This window comes from Peromyscus maniculatus, chromosome 1 (genome assembly GCF_049852395.1).
Source record: "Peromyscus maniculatus bairdii isolate BWxNUB_F1_BW_parent chromosome 1, HU_Pman_BW_mat_3.1, whole genome shotgun sequence".
Taxonomy (NCBI): domain Eukaryota; kingdom Metazoa; phylum Chordata; class Mammalia; order Rodentia; family Cricetidae; genus Peromyscus; species Peromyscus maniculatus.
Window position 1 is genome coordinate 90,392,891 of NC_134852.1, and position 20,288 is coordinate 90,413,178.

Here is a 20,288-nt window from a genome sequence, read left to right on the forward strand (position 1 = left end):
GAAGGAAGGAAGGAAGGAAGGAAGGAAGGAAGAAAACTGATTCCTTTCCATTACATCAGACTTAACGCACCCAGAATCCCCACTCCCGGGAGGCTGAATTAGGAGAACAGGGGTTTCAAGGACAGCCTGGGAAGGAGGAGTGACTGAGCATAATCTATGGGTTATAACCTGACTACTGAAGACCTCTGCATACAAGCTGACATCAACCCTGTCAGCCTTTTGGTGGTGGTGGTGTTTTGAGACAATGTCTTGCTATGTAGCCCAGGCTGGCTTCAAACTTGTGGCCATTCTCCTTTCTCAGTCTCACAAGTGCTGGGATTACACGTGAATACCACCATGCCTTGCTCAGGCTTTTTCTTACATCTAATCCCTCCAGCTCTCTCCCCATCCCCTCACCCACACAGTCCTGCAGGCACACACACCGAGAAAGACATGCACACACACACACACACACACACACACACACACACACACACAGATACACAGTCTGGGGCTGGTTTTGCTTGCTGGCAGTGGCTGGGAACCAAACACAGAAAGCATCCGGGTGCCTGTGGCCATCTTTGAGTGGCAATAAGCTCCCAAGTTACGGTGCAGCATCCATCCCTCCAGCCATTTTCCGCTGACCCCACATCCATCAAACACTGGCTCCCTCTTCACTCCCAGTCCCCACGGCCGCTACCCTACTTCGTGTCTCCCTGAGTCAGGCGGCTCTAAGCGCCTCCTGTAAGTGGACTCATACAGGGTGTGCCCCCTTCCAACTGGCCTATTTCACTTGGCAGAAGGGGAATTCACTTAGCAGCATCAAAATGTCCTTCCTTTTAAGTACTCGATAATGTTCCATCATAGCCATATACCTCATTTTATTTATCCGCTCACCCACTGATGGGCACTTAGTGAAAATAGGTTTTTAAGTTGCTTTTATTTTTTCAATCTTGCAGGCATCACGTCATATTATAGTAAAAGTACATTTTTTAAATTTTTATTAGCATATGTTAATTATACATAATGGGTTTCATTATGACATTTTCATACATTCGTATAATATAATTTTGATAGTATCCATGCCCATTACCCATTATCCCACTGATCCCTTCTTTTCACAGCTATTTCCTCTTCTGCTTTCATGGGTTTTTTTCTTCCTTCCTTCCTTCCTTCCTTCCTTCCTTCCTTCCTTCCTTCCTTTCTTTGGCCAATGAGTTTCATTAGGGTTGTCTTCAGGAGCATGGGTTAAAGGTTATTTATAAGAGCCCAGACACCTTACTGTGGCTGCACCACCAAATAAAAGGGGTGCCTTATGATTTAGGGGTTTTTTTTTACTGGTATTGTTTGAAACCAAGTCTGACTATGCAGCCTGGCCTGGGACTCAGAATCTTCCTGCTAGGCTCCTACCGTGATGTGCTGTCCCAGCACATAGATAGGCCCATGGTTTATAGGCTGAGATCTTCAAAATCGTGAGCCAAAACAAACCTTTCCCAGTTATAAGTTTATTGCTTCAGGTATTTCATTACAGCTTGAGGAGACTATGTACAAACCTCTCTCTTCCCTCTGGCAGTTGTCAGAAAGCCTTGGCATTGTTTGGTTTGTAGATGTCTCAGCCTGTTTTCCATGATCACATGGCTTTTCCCATGTCTCAGTCTCTACATTCAAATCTCATTTTCTTCCTCCCAAGACGCCAGTCTTCGGGCTGAAGGCCTGTGATCCCAAACAGCACGAGTATATCTTCATTTGATTCCAGTTGCAATGACCCTGTCCCCCGAATGATCCAGATATGAACATACGCTTTTAAGGGACATAATTCAACCCACTACTATGGGCATCCCTGTCCCCAAGCCATCCTCCTGCCCTGTCTCCTTCTGGAGGCAGATGGGGGGATTGCTACCTGGCCAGAAGCAAATGGGGGGGGCGATACTGGAGGCTTTTCCCTGTCCAGAGAGAGAACAAAGCCACAGTGCTCAGGACATGAGCCTTTGCTGTGAAAGGCTCTCCATGGTGACGGAACCGAGAGAGCCATGGGCCAGCAGAGTGGCTGAGCCAGCCTGCGCTGAGACAGTTTGCTTTGCTGTCCTCGGCTGAGCCCTGAGCACAGTGATATAATGGCCCAATTCTATTAGTCACCGCTCCTCCAGACGCCATACCATTTGGGAAACATGGCTGCATTCTGTGAGGTCACCACATTTACAGCATTTAGGGTCGGGATAAACAAAGAAGCAAGGAGTTGAGAGGCTCGTGACTCTCTACTCCAGACGAGGGTGGAGAATGAAGGATGGTATCTTCACAGGGCCACGGCACCTGTACCCAACACTCCCCCTAAAAGCCCCATTGCTTACTGCCCACTCTTCCCTCTCTGGCCTCTGGGAGGTGGAACATCAAGGCACAGACCATAGTATAGAGGGATCTCACAGGCTGGCTCTTCATAGGTAGTCAGCACTGTGTGACGAGCGAGGGAACTCGTCAACAAATGGATGGATAAGTCCCATGGGAGTGTGTGTGTGTGTGTGTGTGTGTGTGTGTGTCCTTGACTTAAGATGGTCACTTTTTTCTTTCTTAGAGAGGGTCTCATCATATATCCCAGGCTGTCCTGGAGCTTATGGTCCTCTGGCCTCCACCTCTCAAGAGCTGGGATCACGTACAGCACGCTGCAGGAGAGCCTAACCTGACAGCCCAGCTTCAGAAGGGCTTCTCAGGGTACTACACGCACAGACTTATATTCTACACTGACCATGGTTTGTCAGAACATAGACTCGTCTGTGCGTGTCTACCTCTGTGTGCAGTTTAAACTGTCTTAACAACATACTGCCTCAAACCTCAGTCCCATGAAAACCGTTTGAGCTGAAAGGGCTCAGGTCAGGAAGTCAGACAGGAACTAGAAGGGGCGGCTGATCTCTGCCCCACGCCAAGGCTGCCTCAGCAGCGGGGGCTACGGTCATCTGCAGGCATCTTCACCCACACGTCTGGTGGTTTGGCTGAAGTCTCAGCTGGGCTGCCAGCCCAAATGCCTACCCCCTGCCTCTGCGTGTGACCTCTCCATGCTGGCTAGTTCGGGTTTCTTCAAACCAGCTGGTAGCTAGGATCCAGAGTTTCCCACAAACCTAAAGCGCAGGCGCACAGAATTGTGATGATGGTACCTGGGAGATCCCAGCGCAGCACCCAGCACCACACTGTGTGCCGCAAGGTGGTCACACGGGTTGCCAGGTTCAGGACCTTGGGGCGTGGGCAAGAGTCTAGGACATGTGGACAGACTTGTGTCCATCCCTCCCCTGGAGAGATGGCCCAGTGGTTAAGAGCACTTGTTGCTCTTGGGGAGGACCCGGGTTCAGTTTCCAGCAGGCACATCAAGCAGCTGCCAGCTGCCTGTAACTCCAGTTCCGGGGGATCCAATGTCTGGCCTTCGTGGGCACCGTATGCGTGTAACGCACATACAAACTGCAGGCACATACACCGTCAATTAAAATACAGAAAGGTTAAGTTGCGTCATTCATACAAAACTGTATATAAAACATATGAAGAATTAAAACCCACCAGTTGTGCCTCCCTGGTGCTCAACCAAAGACAACCACGTTTTCCTGTTATCTATGTATTTGCTTTATTTATAATTGTGCCGCACACATTTGCTCCTAAATAATATAGATTGTTATAAGCTTCATAAAAATGGCATCAAAAAAAGCTAGCCATGGTGATTTAGCTCTGTAATCCAGCCCTTGAGAGGTTGAAACGGGAAGATAGTGAGTTTGAGCCTAACCTAGGATGCATAGCAAGACCCTGTTTAAAAAAAAAGAAAGAAAGAAAGAAAGAAAGACAAAGGAAGACACACAGAGTATTCTTTTGTGACCTCATCCATTTACTCTTGTATCGGGCAGGACAGGCTTGGTTATGCTGAGGTAACAAACATACTTGAAGTCTCAATGGCTCACAACTACAGTTATCTACCACTCACAGAATGTGCATGTTGTGAGTCAGCCATAACTCTGCTCTGGAATCCAGGCTCAGGGACAGCTCTGACTGGACATACTGCTAGTCTCCAGACAGAAGGAAAAGATGGTTACACATGGCTCTTCTCCTGTCCAGAAGTGACATGTGTCAGTTCCATTCTGTTAGTCCAGCAAGCCACATGACCAAGTCTAAGGTCCGTAGAGTGCAAATGCAGTCCTCGGGTAGAGGTATACCCCGAAGAGGGTGGCCCTAGAGCAGTAAAGAGTGTTTGAGGTAATAATTCAAACTACCATGAGGTTTCCTTCAGTCACAGTCTTTTGCTTCCTTAATGCAACTTATCTCAACATTCCTCCTTGGCCACAAATGTTTGTTTCTCTCTTGCAAAACAGCTCACCGGGGAGATTTGACATTCCCATCTAATCAGGGAAACAGACTCCGAGTCCAGGGTTGCATGTTAGGTACAAAGGATAGAGGTGTGGTTCCCCTGACTGGAGAGACGAAACTAAGAGAACAAGTCATTGTTCAGGAACAAGGATGGGAAATGACAAGGAACGCTTCGTTTCGAAAGAGTGGGGGGGACAGGGCACTGGCCACTGAAATCTTGGAGTGTTATAGGACTGGCATTACAAAGTGCCTCTTAAAAAAATTATTACCGTGTGTGTGTGTCTGTGTGTCTGTCTGTGTCTGTGTCTGTGTGTCTGTGTCTGTCTGTGTGTCTGTCTGTGTGTCTGTGTCTGTATGTGTGTCTGTCTGTCTGTGTGTGTGTCTGTGTGTATGTCTGTGTCTGTGTGTGTGTCTGTGTGTGTGTCTGTGTGTGTGTGTCTGTGTCTGTGTGTGTGTCTGTGTGTGTGTCTGTGTGTGTCTGTGTCTGTGTGTGTGTCTGTGTCTGTGTGTGTGTCTGTGTCTGTGTGTGTGTCTGTGTCTGTGTGTGTGTGTGTGTGTCTGTGTGTGTGTGTGTCTGTGTCTGTGTGTGTGTCTGTGTCTGTGTGTGTGTCTGTGTCTGTGTGTGTGTGTCTGTGTCTGTGTGTGTGTGTGTGTGTGTGTGTGCAGGTGAACACATGCCATGGCATACACATCTGAGCTCAAAGGCCAACTCGAGTCTCTCCTTCCAGCATGTGGGTTCTAGGGATCCAACTCAGGTCATCAGACTTGGCAGCAAGTGCCTTTCTCCATGGGGCCACCTCACCAGCACCCATGGAGCCTCTTGTCCGGGGAGTGGGGCTGTCTCTTGATCAGGTCTTAGATTTGCTCCTGGTAGAGAGGGAGTCCTTCAGCCTTGGCTCAAAGGACCTAATTGCTGAGTCCTCTTGACTCTGTCATTCAGAAGGTCCATATGTGTGTGTGTGTGTACATATACATATACATATACATACATATACATACACACACAAATATATATATAAAATGAGAGAGAGGATATGCACTCCTGGGACTGTGAAGTTTTCCGACTTGCTTTCTATAATAGATTCTATTATTATTCAAAATGCCCATTGCCCCTCTCTATGGGTATTTTACTACCATGGGATTGATAAGTGCTTGCTTCATTCACTGATGTCTGATTGGTCACATGATCCATTTATTCATTTTATTTATTCATCTATTTATTTGTGGTCAATGAAATGTGAGCACAGGTATGTCGACACTGGTCCACAGCAGGGTGTCTCACTTTTTAAGACATGTATGAAACACCATAGGATCTTGCCAAACAACCATTCTGATTCAGCAGCTCTGGGGTGGGGCCCCAGGATCTGCATTTCTGCATTTCTGCATTTCTGCATTAAGTAGGTGCATTAAGATTTGTGGATCACACTAACTAGTAAGACTGGGCAGTGGTCCTCAAACAAGACCCATCTGGAGGGCTTGTTACATCAGGTTTATGGGTGTATCTCAGGCTTTATGATTTAGCAGGCCCCTAAAAAGAATTCAGTATTTCTGATGCTGCTGCACTGGGGACCCAACTTTGAGAAACACAGTGGGAATGAGCAGGTGTCTAACTCCATCCTAGTGTGGTGCTGAGTCTGACAAATTCCTTATTCCATATGTGAGACTAGGGGAACTCAAGCCAATCAGATGCCTGTGTTCTGGCCTAGTTCCAGGGAAATTAGAAAAGCTGGGAGGGGCCCCAGAGCTGTTGTTTCAATAATATTAATTATATTATTATTAATTCAATAATAATGTTGTAGCCAAGTGGGAACCACAGAACTATGCTGAGCCTTGCTTCTGCAAATGGCCAGTGGATTTCAAACAGAAATACAAAGGATCAGCATGAGGCAAAGCCTCACACCTGTAGTCTACTCTCTATACTTCCATGTCATCAATTTTTTGTTTGTTTGTTTTAGTTTCCACAAATAAGCAAGGACATTTAAAGCAACATTATAATCAACAGCAGCAAATAGCCATTGTAACAGGGTAAGTACTATTCCAGGGTTGTCCTTGAATCTGTACAAGGCTCACCTACAGCCACCATCCAAACAGCCCTCTGGCCTGTCCTTTTGCTCCCGGCCACTGCTCTCAGCAGAACCTGACATCTGTTTCCTGCTGACACTTCTCTGTATTTGGAAATACTTGGGAGCAGCACACTGGCAGACACCTGCCCCGTGTGCACGAGGCTCTGGCAGGTTAAAATACAGAATAAATGCAAAGGAGCAAACAAAATGAGTGCTGCTGGACTCTCGTCACTCAGTCTCGCTGTCATCCCGTACCCTGCCTCTGCCCACTGATGCGTTTCTCAAGTGAGTGGCCTAAAGCTGGGGTTTCCGAGCTTTCTTGAACACAAAAGCCTTGTCTCTCTCTTCCTTCACCCTAAATGACTACAAAGACTCCTAAAAATAATGAAGGGTGTTTGGCCAAAGACATTTTCTCAGCAATCATTCTTCCAACTGAATTAAGTAAACACGGTTTATTGCCGCCTCTCAATGAGGTACAAAGATGACTAATTTACCATCCTTGACCCCAAAGGGTAGAGCCGGAGAGCAGATGTTACATAATGAGTCAATATCACTGGCGAGATAGGAACTATGATGTAAGGTCTGAATTATGGAAGTGCCTGCCCTTGACGCTCTGCCTCAGCACAGGGCCTCACAAATAAATGACTTTGACTGAACAAATGAGTGGAAAATTGAGTATGGAATGAGTGAAGTCCACAGGAAGGAGAGGGAGTCAGACAGACGGAGGGATTCTGTAGCAGCCTATGGAAGGGTGAGTCGTTTTCCAGGTAGAGAAGTGTGTCTAGCTAGCCAGCTTGCTCCAGGGAGCCCGTCTTTGCTTCCCGCATACTAGGGATACAGGCCGGCCGCCACACCCAGCTGCCATTTACAGGAGTGCCAGGGATCCGAACTCACACCTGGGCAGCAAGCCTCTTACCCACTGAACCATCTAGTCAACCCCCTGAATTCATTAAAAATTTAGTCCTAACAGGAACACAGAGCACTAGAAAAACGACTGACCCTTTGGGAAAGGGGACAGAGAGGAGAACAGGAGGCTACAGACAGCCCAGAGCAGAAGGAGGAGTCCTCAGGGTAGACGCAAAGGGGAGGCCTGGAAAACCGGGGCTATTCCCAAGCAGGAGGGCCCAGCAGCCAGAAGTCAGGTGAAAGGGGACAGCAGTCCAAACGCCGTATGTGGCAGAAGTCGGGGTCATGGTGGCATCTGCCAGACGGATGGAGTGGAGACAAATCAAACTACAGTCACAGGTACCCAGAGCCCCACCCCCTCACATTCCCTCCTCACTCCAGTGTTTTTACACGTTTACTGTCTTCTGTCTCAGAGGAAATGCAAACTTAAAGACAGGAAGCCAGCCAACTATGATGGTGATCCCAGCACTCAGGAGGCAGAGGTAGGCCCATCTCTGTGAGTTCAAGGTCACCCCGGCTACATCGTGAGATCTTTTCTTCAAAATAAAAAGACACGAAATCAGAGGAATCTGTTCATTTGCTGACACCATTTGCTTAGTCGGTTTTTCCTCCCTTTCCTTCCCCTTCCTCCACAAAATCGCATTCAACAAAACATTCAACATACATGTAAGTAGTGTTACACCAAACCCCAGGTAACTATCACGTGGTCAACAATGCCCAATCCACACCAATCCTGTTTCATCTCTAGGTGGATAGCTTCATGCTTTTGAAGCAAATACTAAACTTTGAGTCATTTCATCCATAATTATGTCAGCATTGCCTTTAAAAAAAACACAAGGACTTAAAAATAAATGTTACAATTAATATCACCTAAAATCAAAATGCCTCAGTGTCAACCAAAATGCAGTGTTCAGATTTCCCAACTGTTAGATATTTCACTGGTGTAAGTTTGCTTTGGTGTAGTCCTGGGGATCAAATCCGGGCTGCCTGCACCCTAGTCAATACCACTGAGCAGCAACCTCTGGTTTGTGTTTCCAGTTTGTATTAAAATGCTAAACAAACAAAACCCCCAGCCATTGCTTTCAGTTGACCTGCCTTTGAATTTAGGTTCATGATGGATGTCCCAGGTTCCCCCTCCACAGTTTCCTTGGCTGAAGAAGCAGCATGTGCTGTCTTGATTGTCTGGGGGTTAAGAGGATTTTTGTGCCGTCACACTTCGCAGTGGGGTGTTGCCCACACAGCAAGTGAACCTGAACTGATGGTAGACATGCAGCTTGATGAACTTCCCCAAATGAACACAAACTCAGGTCTGCTCAGAAACAAGACAGTGCGTGTCCCAGAGACCCTCTCTCTCTTTCTCCTATCCTACGGAGGTCACCTGATCTCTTTACATCAGAGGTTCCTTTTGCCTCTTTTGAACCTTCTAGAGATCAAATCAAACAGGTCTCCTCTGTGGCAAGTTCTTTTGCTCAGCATTTTATCCATGTTGGGTTTAGAGCAATGATCTGTTCATTTTCAGCGCTGTACCGTAACCCGTGGGATATGGATATACCATGAATTGCTTATCCATTGTCGCACTGATGAACCTTTGGGCTGTTGGCAGTCATAGGCTGTTATTAAATGGCATTACCATGAACATCGTGTTTCTTTGGGTTCATACTTAGGAGTGAGAGTCATGCATGCTCTTAATTGCTGGATTTTAATCTATTTTTTTTTTAAATCTTGATCTCTTAAACCTTAAGCACATCATTTCAACCATCTGGAGTTTATCTGTAAATGGGGGTTGTCACACCTGTCACATTGGCCCTGTGGAGTTAGGAGGGTTATGTAAAGCTCTCAGGGCCACACTGGGTGTCAACTGTTGCTCCATCTTCCTGTGGTGGTCTGGATCTTCATTGCTCTCCTCCTGCTTCTTCCAGGTTCAAGGTGACCTGATGGTGTTTCCCTCTAAAGCTGGTCTATTCTAGTGACTTCCGCTTTTTTGTACACGAACAAATTTGCAAAATATATGAAAATGTAACAATCTCTTTATCTACAAAATTTGGTCTCTCTCCTACTGGCCAAACCTGAGAGAGAGAGAGAGAGAGAGAGAGAGAGAGAGAGAGAGAGAGAGAGAGAGAGAGAGAGAGGTGTTTCTGGGGATGGAACTTTTGCAAACTCGGCAAGCGTCCTGCTGCTTTGACACACCCCCAGCCTCCCAGGTCACTCTTTTTTAATTCCCTGTCCCTTTTTACACCCATTGTCTTAACCCCTTGTCACTTCACACCTAATGTCATAGCCCACCACTTCTTCTACCTGGCTCCAGGCTGTCTATTCACCCGAGGGTACTCACCACCTCTGGGGTGACCAGGCTGGACAACGGGATGTATGGCTTCCAGAATGATGGCTCTTAAATGCTCCATGAACTCTCTCCCCAGTGAAATCCCACAGCAGGGGAGCGGGGATTATTTAAAACTCAAAACCGCAACCACTTAAAGCCTCTGCAAATGGTCCTAAGGATATTTAGGAAATTTATAAAGATGGATGCCAGAAAATCTGCAAAATCCCAGAAAGAACAGCGAGAGTCAGTGTCACTGAGCCACAAACCACTTCCTCCTTCCTCCTCCAGTTCCAGGAGGGGGGGGCATGCTGTGAGAACAAGAACACTGGTGACATTTTCCAGAGTGGCTTCCGTTTGACCCTGGAGGGACGGGCTGCCTTCTAGCTCCGGGCTGCAAAGGCTCCGGCAGGCTGAGTGGTCTGAGGCTCACTTCCTACCCCCGCCCCCACACCGTGCAGAGGTGGAAGTTCTGTTTCAGCCATGGATGGTTGGAGGTTAGCTGCTTTAGTCTGTGGGGCAGGGACTCTGTTTTGAAACGAGCATGCCAAGGAAACCAAAGGCTTCTTACCTTGTCCAACACCCTGCCCACTAAACTAAGCAGGACTGTCACTGAGACGGGGGAGTGCCACCGTCCCTGGCCAAGTTTCTCCGGCTCTAGAGCAGCCTGTAGGTTTTGCTGAAGAGGAACAAGCCATAAAACAGAACGACCCGAGGCTTTCACCAAGTAAGACAGTTTGGGGATGGTCAATTGAGGATGCTCCCAGAAACGATGAAGATTGAGTTAGGAAGCAGTGAAGGGGAGTTGGGCACTCCTCCATTAGACAAGCTGGACTAAGGGGTGGGGACAGAGTTTAGAAGTACAGCACTTGCCCAGTGTGTGTGAGGGCCAGGGTTCAATCCCTGCTACCACATACACAGAATCCAACTGCAGACCAGTTACAAGTGCATCAGAGAGAATCATGGATTGCATCAGTCAATCCCCACTCCCCACCCCACTTCCTGGAGCTGGACTGAGCCTCAAAATTAACCTGAAAGATTATATCTGCAAAAGGGGCCAAAGTTGATTGGGCAAGACTGAAGCAATTTCTACACACAGGACACGATCAAAACCCACAACCCAGTGAGCCATAGTGAAGGTAAACAGCTCATAGGATATCACTGGCCAACAGTTTAACAAGAAGATCAGACAGAGGGGCTGCAGAGATGGCTCAGTGGTTAAGAGCACTGGCTGCTCTTCCAGAGGATCTGGGTTCAAATCCCAGCACTCACATGGCAGCTCACAACTGTCTATAATTCCAGTTCCAGGGCACCCGACACCCCATGACAAAACACCAATGCATATAAAATAAATTAATTAATTAACTAAAAAAAAAATCAGATAGAAAAGCAAAGGGAGCCTTTTAAGACCCGTGTGAGCCAGGCACAGTGGTGCAGGCACTGGGGGAGGCTGAAGCAGGAAGATCAAGAGTTAGAAGCCAGCTTGGGCTACAGCAAGTAGAGCTAGATCTGTCTCAAAAACAAAACAGAAGACCATCGCCATTCCAAGGTAACTGTGTATGTGCCCAAGTTTGCAGCCTCTGAGGGGTGGCATCCAAATCTACCTGTGAGAGAAAGAAACTTCATTAGAATAATCCAGCCAAGCCACTCCACAAATAAAATATGCAAACATAATAGCAACAAAGTCCCAGCCAGGCTGTACTTGGGAGGCAGAGGCAGGTGGATTACTGTGAATTCAAGGCCACCCTGTTCTACAGAGGGAGTTCCAAGATAGCCAGGGTTACATATATTACCTGAAATAGTCTTCAGTGAAGTTATGGCTAACAGGAAAAGAAACAGAAATTGTGACCCACACAGAAGAAAAGGAAAAACAGATACGGGAGTTCCCAGACTTACTAGACAAGGACTCTGAAAACTCCAAAACAATTGTCATAAGACCCAGATGTTGCACATCTGCCCCCAGGGTCTAGCTTGCTAAGTCTCCTTGACCTCCCTATCTTTGCCGTTTCCCCAGCCCACCAGATCCAGCCTGGGACCCACATACAGTACCCTGCCTGCCAGGCTTTTGCTAGGACCCTCCCTACCTCTCCCCAAATCCATTGTTGCACCCATTTCGAGAAACCCCCAGAGACCACCAAGAAGCCGGTTTCCGATGCAAGCACATAAGGGCTCTTTTATTCAGGTTCAACCTGAGCCACAGCACGGCAGATGGAAGGAAATGTGGCTGTGGCCACAAGCCCAGGTGTAGAGAGTTTTTATAAGGAAAAACCACAAGCTGGGAATTACATGCTTGGGATTGGGTAGAAGGAATATGGGGCAAGGTGATTTTTTGAAACTATTGGTCTAGACTTTGGGCGCAAAACCACATTTGAAACCATTGGGTTAGACTTTTGGCAGGGAACCACAGTCCACTGAACAGGATTATCTGGATCTTGTTAAGCTTTACTGCCCTGTATCTGTTCAAGTTGTCATGGCACGTTCCTGAGGTCCTTCCTGGAACTGAGTACAGCAGGTGGTCTGAGATGGTGGCCCTTTCCCTAAAATGGAGCCTGTAAAGTCAAGTCTAGACCTTCACATTCTCCCCTTCACAAGTACCAATGACAGGACTCAGTCATGAGTCCTACCTGCCCAGAAGTTCAAGGGTATTGGGACCTAAGAACCATTAGCTAACAGATTTTTCTAGGGCAGCGACATCTGTATCTGTTGCCATTCTTAAGCCCCTGTAGTTCTGATCTTTGAGTACAACCAGATTATAATCTTATATAGTACTTCTTTGGTTCTATACAAAGAAAGTCAGGTGTCTTATTGCAGAACCATTTTAGTTAATAAACTTATCAATTGACAACTCTGAACCTATTTTCCTAGTATGTCAATGAGCATTATAGTTGGCCATCTTGCCTCTATGCCAGGGAGTTTCCCTTTGACCCAGCATTTCAGCTTTTTCTGAACAGGGAACATGGGACAATGTATTCTCTTCTGGAACTGCTTCAAGCTGGTGTTGGGGCACTGTTGTCAGGGCCCCGAAAAGGTTGAAAGGCTGGTCAAACTGGGTAATGGGGCATCTGTCAGAAGCATGTGGCTATCTGACCCTTTAGAGACAGGGAACAATCACGTTGTCTGGGCTGGTCCACGTCAGCTTTTAGCAAGTCTGGAGTTCATAGCCATCCGGAGCAGTATAGTTCACAACTGAAACTTGGAGGTGTCTGCAAGCCAAGTAGAAATCTGTTGAGACAAACTTAAACTAGGAACAGAAGTTAAAATTCATGAACTTATTTGGAACCCTTAGGCCCATATTCTTAGTAATTGGGAAAAGCAGGAGTCCCAAGACCAGGAGAGAGAGAAAAATACTATCCTGAGGAATAAGCTAGACTTATGGATATCTGCAAAAGAGCAGAGGTGGACTCATACCTTTGAGTCCCAACAAGAACTACAGATTTGGGTTAAAACCATATGCATTTTCCTTCTGTCCAGAGAGCCACGTATAAATTGGACAGAGATTTTTGGTGTGTGAGTGCACTGGGTCTAGAGGTCAGAGGTGGCTGGGTGGAATAAGGTCAGGTAGACAGAGGGGACTGGGCTGGGGTACAGGAGGTGCTTCCTGGTCTAAGCCTGGAGTGTGGGGGCAGATCTGGGTGGGTGGAAAGGTTGACTGTGTTGTGGGATGGGCCAGCCTGGGCTACATGAGAACTCTATCAGAAAAAAAACCTTGATGACAACAACATTGATTTATCATTCACAGGGTACTTACTCTACAGTGGGCACTATATGCATTGTTTCATTGTCCAGCATTATGACATGGATCCTGTTTTGAGTTATAGATGAAGAAACAGAGACTCACTTGACCAATAGACACTACAGCCTAGAGATGAATTCAGAAAGAGCCTTCGCTTCTTAAGCACATGCCCATATATATATATCACGAAACTTACCTTCTTATGCATTTTTGTAAGTGTATAGTTTACTGGTATTGAAAATATTTACCCCATGAGCAATCATCTCCACTCAACTACAGAACTGTTTCCTCTCCCAAGACTGAAATCCGGCATCCATTAAACCTAGCTCCCCATGCCTCTCCCTGCTGTCCTAATGTACTTTCCGTCTCTAAATCTGACTCCTCTAGGTACCTTTTAAAAGTGAAATGTTACAGTGTTTCTTAACCTTACTCTTACTGGCTTATTTGCCTTAGCATAACATCCTCAAGGATTATTCATGTTGTAGTGTGTGTCAGAAGTCCATTTTTTCTTACCCATTCCTCTCTATCCATAGGTTGTTTCTTCTTCTCAGCAGTTGTGAGCAATGCTAAATGAACATCGGTGTACAAATACCTATGTGCATCAAATTGAACTTGTTTTGTTTTGTTTTTTTGAGACAGGGTTTCTCTGTGTAGCCCTGGCTGTCCTGGAACTCACTCTGTAGACCAGGCTGGCTTTGAACTCTGAGATCCACCTGATTGCTGGGATTAAAGGCATATGCAGCCACTGCCTGGCTCAAGTTTAACTTTTTTTCTTTTCTTTTTCTTTTTTGTTTTTGTTTATTTTCAAGACAAGGTTTCTCTGTGTAGCTTTGGAGCCTGTCCTGGAACTCGCTCTGTAGACCAGGCTGGCCTCGAACTCAGAGACCTGCCTGGCTCTGCCTCCCGAGTACTGGGCTTAAAGGCATGCACCACCACTTCCTGGCTCAAGTTTAACTTTTAAGGTGCCACATCTGCATTGAGGATGATACAACGAATGAGGTTAGAATAGAACATGGAAGAATATCTTATCTTAAATTTTAATAGTTATGACATGGTTTTAATGAAATCAGAATAATTACAACCATCAAATCAAGTCTGAAGTGTCACAAGCCACGCTTCTGTCCACAGGGTTCCTCAGCCATACCACTACCAACATTTGGGGCCAGGTAATCTCTTGTGATCAGGTGCTGTTCTGGGCACTCTAGGATGGTTAGTCACATCTCTGGTCTCTATCCACAGAATGCCAGCAGCACCCTTCTAGTTATGACAACCAAAAATGGCTTTGGGAGCAAAATGGTTGACAGTTAAGAACTACTGATTAGACTGGAGATGTGGTTGAGTGGTGTTGTGTTTGCCTAGGGTGTGAGGGGCCTCAGATTCAATCCACAGCATCACCAAGCCAAAACCAAAACACTGACTTAGGATGTGTCTGAAGACGCCATTCCACCTGAAAAGCAAAGGCACACCTGGGCATGGTGGCACACTCTTACCCCATCACTTGAGAGGTAAAGGCAGGAGGATCAGGAGTTCAAGGCCAGCCCCTGCTATATAGCAAGTTGGAGACCACCTTGGGCCATATAAGACCCTGTTTCAAAAAACAAAACCACACATACACACACACACACACACACACACACACACACACACACACACACACACACAGAGCAAAGTCAAAAGTCAGGAAAGGTGGTACAGGCTTATTATCCCAGCACTCAGATCACTGAAGGAGAAAGACCATGAGTTTGAGACCAGCCTCTACTACCTAAAAAGACCTTGTCTCAAAAATATTTTTTAAGTGAATCAATTTAATGAAAGCATAAGTTACAGAAAAGGGAATACAGAGATGGGAACAAAATTATGAAGGAGGCATGCAGATGCCTGGCGATGGGGGATGCATGCCCTGCAGGGTGCTGGGCAAAGCCATTAACTCAAGTGAAGGCATTCATGGGCCTCTGACACTGACCCATCTGTTCATCTTTCCTGCCTGTTTCCAAGGATTCCACCCTGGACAGCTGTCTTGAATTCTCCCACCCAGAGGCCTCTGTGGCTGCTGCCTTCACCACCTGGAATACCACCCACTGCCTCATCCTAGGGGCATCTAAGCACCAGCTCAAATCTCCATGAATCCAAATCAGAAGAAACTGTTCCCTCCTCTGAAGGAAGGTTTTCGGCACAGGCTGAACTTTGCTGTTTACTGCTGAGGCATCCTGGGGTGTCTGTAGGATTTCCCCTTTGTCCTATATACCCACCCACGCAGGGACAGGACTTTGCCTCATGGTCCAGTCTATCTCTCTAGCACTGAAAATATGTTGCTCAGTAAAACTGTTTACTGTCTGGTTAATTAAAAATATGATGAAAACAGAATATAGGTCTCTACAGGGACTTAAGTAGCTTTAAAATAGCTCAATCACATGAATTCTGGTAGGAAAGGATTTGTGATACACCAGTTTAATGCACACATTTTATTGACTTCATTGGAATTAATAGTGGGGAGCAGTCAATTTTTATTGCTGTAATTAAGGATGATGTCAGAAAGAGAAATGTTTGGTGACTGAGACTTCATCTACCTGTCTGATAGTTTTTTTTTTTTTATGTATCTAATAGTAAGTCTGGAATACCATGTGTGTGCGCGTATGTGTGCCTATGAGTTTTGGCATACGCCTTTAATCCCATCACTTGGGAGGCAAATGCAAGGTGAACCTCTGAGTTCGAGGCCAGCCTAGTCTATAGATGAGTTCCAGGACAGTAGTATCATTGTACTATTTATCATCCAAATTGAGTCACTGCAATAAAAGTCACTATTACATTTTTTTCCCAAAACTATATCAAGATTTTATCTTTATTATTTTTAGAAAATTCTATTGTTTATTTCAAAATTTATTACTCGTGTGTGTGTGTGTGTGTGTGTGTGTGTGTGTGTGTGTGTGTGTGTGTAAAAGATGGCAGAGTGACGTGTGGAAGTCAGAAGTCAACCTTACGGCATCAGTTCTCTCTTCCACTTTGACATGGGACCAAACTCAGGCCATCAGGCTCACACAGTGAGTGCTTTACCCACTGACCCATGTCACCAGCCCCTCAGTTCAAACTCTTACTATAGACAACTTCACACGTGGACTAAGGAAACAGCACAGGCCAAAGGGAAGGTTCTTTTCCCATCATCACTGCTTTATACAGCCAGCTGGAAGCTTTGTCTGATAACCAAAGGAACCAGGGCCTTGAATAGCATCCTCCGTGTCTTCATTGACCTGTAACACATCTGGCCTTAGAACTTCTAAACCAAGTTAATCGCCATGATCAGAAGCTGGCCAGGAAGCACTGCACATTCTAAACCTGAAAGACCCATAAACAGCCCTGGGTGTGACAATAAAGGTACAATGTCGCATTCCTCGGTCTGACTCATGTCAGGCTGTCAGGGGAATCGAGACTGCATGTCCAGACTGCATTTAGAATCATTCTCTCAGCCTCACCCTCTCCCTCTGCCCTCATGGTGATTAAGCTGATGAGGTCTAATCCCCTGAACCTTCACACAATCCTTCAGATAATCCACAGCAAACGAGGGTGGGTGTGGCGGAGTTCCACTGCAGTCCCAGCACTTGGAAGGCTGAAGGAGGAGAGCCACAAGTTTGAGGCCATTCCGAGTTATATTGAAGGCTGGAATAAAGTTACATATATGCATGTGCATTCCCACGTATGTGTACGCTAAAAATCACCAGGGAGGAAACTTAGAAAATGAGATGGATTTAGAGAAAGGTTCTTCAAATGGCTCCCCTCATAACTATGACAAAGGTTTACTAAGAGCTTGGCATTTGCCAGGTGCTGACTGAAACACTTGTCCATTACAAACTCATTTGCTTAGTCGTAGGGCCCCAGGAGGGAAGCGCATTACAGTCGGCTGCGTTTAATAAAAGGACAGCACAGAACGGCACTGTGCTTGCCCAAGGCCACAAAGCTAAGGCGGGTGGAACCAAGGTTCAAGCGCCAATAGCCGAGATTGCAAAGCTGGTTGCTCTCGGTCATTCCCAGAGGACTGGGAAAAACTGACCCGGCTAGGAACTGCCAGGCTTGCCTGAGGACCATGAGCACAGTGTGCATTGCTTACGGCTCCCCCATCTTCCAGGGTACCTTGTAGACTCTCTTGGGTGAAATCCTGTTGAGAGGCCCTCACTGAGTTAAGACTCCGTTCCAATGAAGACCCAGAGCCTCTGCCAACACAGAATGTGAGCAGGGACACACTGTCTCTAGGTGACCTTGAACTGCTGATCTGCCTACATCCACCTCCTGCGTGCTTCCATGACAAGTGTGCATCACTATGTCAGACCTATGCTACGCTGAGGCTGGAGCCCAGGGCCCCATGCAAGCTGCTAGGCAAGCACTCTGTCAGCTGACCTGCACCTCCAGCTCTCCTGCTTTTTAAAACTGCTCTACAGACACACTCTGGCACCTGGGTATCTCAGGTCAAGGCTCACCGAGTCCTCAATCCCTGCTAAACGTGAAGGCAAAAATGGGGCCATGTTTGCCCCTTAAATGGCCTCCCACGCCGATGCTTTGTAAAATGAAATAATATGACTAAACAGAATACGGCAAGAGCCCTGGCAGAGGGGAGGAAATAGAAACCGGAGATAAATAAGAAAACAGCGCTGTGAGCTTCATTATGATAACGGATCCTTCTGTAGGCCACCCAGTCACAAGGGACAGACATGTGTTCTGTCAACTCCCTCTTCTGCCCAGGCTTAGTCTGCTCTGCTTTTTGACCCTCAGTGACTCACTGTGTCTAAGAATTTCTAAGCTGGGCAGATGTCCTTTGCTAGTACCCCTGGCAGAACCTAGGTTCCTGTGACAGGAGGGGAAAATCCACTTTTACCATGGTGAACTCACTTTTACCATAATATGGTGGACCCACTTTTACCATATGGTGGACCCACTTTTACCATATGGTGGACCCACTTTTACCACAGTGGACCCGTCTAAGATCCTAGGAGCCACTGCAGCCATTCCATGGCCAAAGATGAGGTCTCAGCCCCAGCAGACATGAGCAGGAGGAGACCCAAATCAGGCTGAGCCGGCTTCCTCAGCACGTGTGAGGCTGTGTGCATAACCACCAACCAGCTCTATTTAAAGGGAAGAGCCAGAAAACCGTAGCTCAGAACCAAGTGTGTGCACCCACACACACGCGCCTGCGCCCACACTCATGAACACAACTCTCTCAACTGGCAGCAAGTCTATTTATAAATTCATTGTTTTTAAGAATTTCTTAATTGACAATTCTGTGCATCCTTATGGCATACACCTGCCACATGATGCTTTGGTACCCATGTATGAGTGAGATGGCTATATCAAACTGGGTAGCATCCTCATCTGGTGACAAATCCAAAGCTCATCTCTCAAAGTCTAAACGGTTTCAGTAGAAGAGTTGGGACCATGGGGGAGGCTGTTCCTCAGTAAAAATCCGTTGCTACCAAAGCCTGGAATTCTCTTTGTCAAGATGGAACAGAATACAGAGGACTAAGTAAGCCTTGAGATGAAACTTTATTGAGGTGACGTGACAATTGGGTAAAAAACACAAGAGCCCTGGATTCTCTCCCCTCCTCTCTGCTGTCCCATGGCTAGGGGTGCTTTCTAAGGTCTGGGGTCCAACACAGTTCCAAGAGTCTATTCTGTCCACACTCTGGGGTGCCCCATACCTTCAGAATGAGAAATGGGCTTCCGGAGAATCTGACAGACTCTTTAGAGTGACTTTTTTGGTTCAGCACCGAGCAGCCTTCAAAGGATGCTATTTGCACACACTGCTCTTTTTGTTTGTTTGGGACAAGGCCTCATGATGCAGCTCAGCCTGGCTTTGCGCTTACAGCAATCCACCTGCCTCAGCCTCCTGCCGGGATAACAGCCCTGAGCCACCATACCCCAGCTTGCTCCCACTCCTTGAGTTGGCTCCTGATTTCCTTGTCACAATCCTGAAATGTGTTGGACAAGATCTGGCACAGCTTCGGAAGACAACTGCCTTCCTCTGGCTATGCGCTCCTTCCATTTCTTCCGTCTCCTCCCTCGCAGGCCCTCTGAGCCTTGGCGGTGTGTGCCTGGCTGCCCCACCGGAGAGTGGCATTTCAAGTCATCGGAGTTCTATTCTTAGTCAAGCACGTGCCACTGCATGCGCAGCCTCAGGCTCACAGAATTTTAGAACCGGGCCTAGCTGCACGGATGGAGAGGGTGAGTGGCGAACAGCGAGTCTTGACGAAGGCCTGTGGAATGCCAGGCACTGTTCGCACTCATCTTCTTCTCATCAGCTACCAGCTCTTAGCAAACGAAATCAGCACGACGCCAAAAGGCTAAATGCCACGGCGGAGGCCACACCACCAGCACACCCTCCATTCTAACTTGACTTCAAAGGCTACCTTCTTCCAAGAGGCTTCCAAGCTGCAAGCCCTGGTTAAAGGCTGAAAGAAACTGAGGGCCTATAACAAGTCCATAAAGCTCCGCATGTCCCCACCCACTTCCCGAGCTGAAAGAGGTCAGAGGCCGCGCGCGTCTCCACTTCTTTGTCCCTTTCTGGCTTGGTGACTCACCACCTCTGCGCTTCAAAGTTAGGACTCCACATTTCGTCACCTGCGTCCTGAGCTACAGGTCCGTCCTCCTGGGCACACCAGAGCTGAGAACTCCACAGCTGGGCTACCTCCCTCCCCCAGCCCCCCCTCCCCCTCGCCCCCCATTCATCCCCATGGGATTCCAGACCTTTCCAGCCCCAGAACCCAGCTAGCAGTCACAATAGGCCCTCTCACATCATCTCACACCTAGCAACCATCAAACACAACCCACCCTCCAGCCGGCTCCCTGTATCCCGCCTCTTGGCGCAGCTTACCCAATAGTATCTTTGCCCCCTGGCCAAAGACATCAAAAGTAACCAATTGTAGAAGAAATGTCTGCTAAGACTAGCCGCCTCCACCCTGAGGAACAGCCCCAC

The 20,288-nt window shown here is 47.1% G+C and overlaps 1 long non-coding RNA gene across 1 annotated transcript; it reads right to left on the bottom strand.

Moving 5' to 3' along the window:
* Positions 1–653: 653 nt before the first annotated feature.
* LOC143267450 (uncharacterized) lies at positions 654–20,011 on the bottom strand. Its single transcript, XR_013042581.1, has 3 exons — positions 19,894–20,011; positions 9,616–19,764; positions 654–9,349 (listed from the first exon to the last, which is right to left on the bottom strand). It is a non-coding gene; the product is annotated as an uncharacterized LOC143267450 (long non-coding RNA).
* Between the last annotated feature and the right edge of the window lie 277 nt (positions 20,012–20,288).